The sequence below is a fragment of the Pongo pygmaeus genome, chromosome 10, assembly GCF_028885625.2.
Source record: "Pongo pygmaeus isolate AG05252 chromosome 10, NHGRI_mPonPyg2-v2.0_pri, whole genome shotgun sequence".
NCBI lineage: Eukaryota > Metazoa > Chordata > Mammalia > Primates > Hominidae > Pongo > Pongo pygmaeus.
The window spans coordinates 19,427,501-19,429,788 of NC_072383.2; positions in this window are offsets into that span (position 1 = coordinate 19,427,501).

Sequence of the window (2,288 nt, forward strand, 5' to 3'; positions counted from 1 at the left end):
TTTACCAGCACTGTTGTATAAATATTCCAACTTTCTTGCTCCTTCAGTAAGATAACTCTGAGACACATATTCTGTACCTACTCCTCGTATCCCCCCAAGAATTAAATTTCAGTTACCCACAAAGCTGTCTTGGTAAGTCAGCCTTTATTGGAGTTGCCTAAAATCCCATCAACTAGTCACACCAAGTCTTTGTTTTGGGGGGCTTCTGTGGAAACCCCTACTGAGACATTTGGCAGCAGAAATGGTTCTACGAATTAGATCTTCTAATGGATTCCGGAACTAGAAATTGTGGAGAGTGATAGCTTGTGGTTAGCTGTGGCATCATAATTACAAAGACCCTCAACTATTATATATTAGGGTCAGGCTAAGGTGAAAAGGGACACACTAGTTTATGCAGTACCAGTAGAGTTTGGGAGATATTATAAGGACTGTGAAATATTTGATTAGTTGGTGTCATTAAATGCCATTGATGCACTAAAGGAAAAACACTGAGGCTCAGGTCATCCAATCAGAAGACAATGTGAAAACTGAAAGAAAAGCCTCTATAATAGCATTTAGAGACTCAAATCCTGCAGCTAAAAGGTCAACTGCTGAATATTAAGCCCAGATCCTGAAAGTGAGATTAGCAATTATAATAAAATTCTGAATTCGGAATCCCTGTAAGTCAAGGAAAGTCCTCTGATAGAAAAGGAATGGGATTCAGAAAACTGGGAAGTGGACACATGGTTAGATGCACTTGAAACATGGGTCCCCAGGATCCCCTAAACCCTCTAGGCCAGAAGAAGTCATCCAACTCCCCTGCCTTCTCTTGTCTACAGATCATGCAAAATCCTCACCTGTAACAGATGCTTCACCCACAGCAGATAATTCTTGCCTCAAGAATTGCCCCCACTTCTCCTGATTGCTTCCAGGCCAATAACTAGGGCAAAGTCGTAGCATAGCCTGCTATGTAGGACCTGCCTGCTAAATAATGGGAAAAACTAGAAGAACATGCCTGGGAACAAATCTTGAGGGTACTGAACAAAAGGAGGTACAATATAATGTTGGATAAAGAAATTTTTTTCTTTATCCAACTTGACTCAGTTTGACTCAGAATTGAGCATCCTGGAAAAGACACCTGGAATTGGTCCTAACTCTTGCTAGAATAATTCCTTGAAGCTAGGAAAAAAAGATAGTCCTACAGTAAAAGAGATGTCATACCAGAACTACCTTGGCAGAAGATTGAGGAAAGAGTCAAGGCTCAGAAGGTGAACATGCTAGAATGTATGCATTACGTAACATCAGAGAACCAACCAGCTGTGGTTCACCTTTATGTCCCTCAGGAGGTCAGAGGACACTCCCTTCACCAAACAAATAACGAGTGAGCCAGTGACAGGTACATGGGCATTATTGAAAAGTTCAGTGCTGGCTGTTCTCTGTATGCTAGAATTGATGGTAATAATGATGCTACGCACCTGGGCTCCCTGGTATTAATGGGCATGATAGGATCTGGAATTGCAACAGCCAGATGGCAATATTTAATCATCAGAGGCAAGGTAGATGTAATAACTGTAACAGCAACAAGGCTAAAATGGCATCAGAGAACCCCAACTCACAAAGATCTGTGGCAATGGCTAAAAGATCATCGTGTTCCTTTGGGTGAGATAGTTTCTAGACCTGAGCTGATTCTCAGACCCAAAGTCCACTGATGGAAGGAGATTCTCAACCCCCTTGAGGAAGGACACTGTGACACTATCGCAACTATAAAGACTATCAATTTTCCCAGTTCTTCTCCAAGGAGATCTATGGATATTTGATAGAATAAAGACAATGCCCAGACTATGTAAGTACTGTTGGCTGCAGAGTCTTTGCTGATACTATTAGGAGATTCAAAGCACCATCATAGCCCCACTGTTAGGAGGAGAGTCTACAAAGGCAAGGTAGCAAATGGAGGTCGGGACCAAGACCTTCCTACAGGCCATGAATCCTCTTGTAGTCATTTTCTGAATCTTTGCGTGCATTGTTAGGATAAATGCACTTAGCATTCATCCTCACCTTTGTTCTCTAACCCATGAAATAAGAGCCATAATGGTATGAAAGGCAACTTGTATGCTTCAATCTAACCCTTCCCCATACAACACTGTAAGTCAAAGTAATACTACTTCCTGGGAGGAATGGGAGTTTGGTGTCACCCTCAATGTCTTAAGGAATGCAAGATGGTTGGCTGGTCCCCAGTAAATTCCTCTGTACTCTACCAGTCTAGTCCTTACAAAACCCATATGGGTCATAGGAAATGATAGTGGATTTCA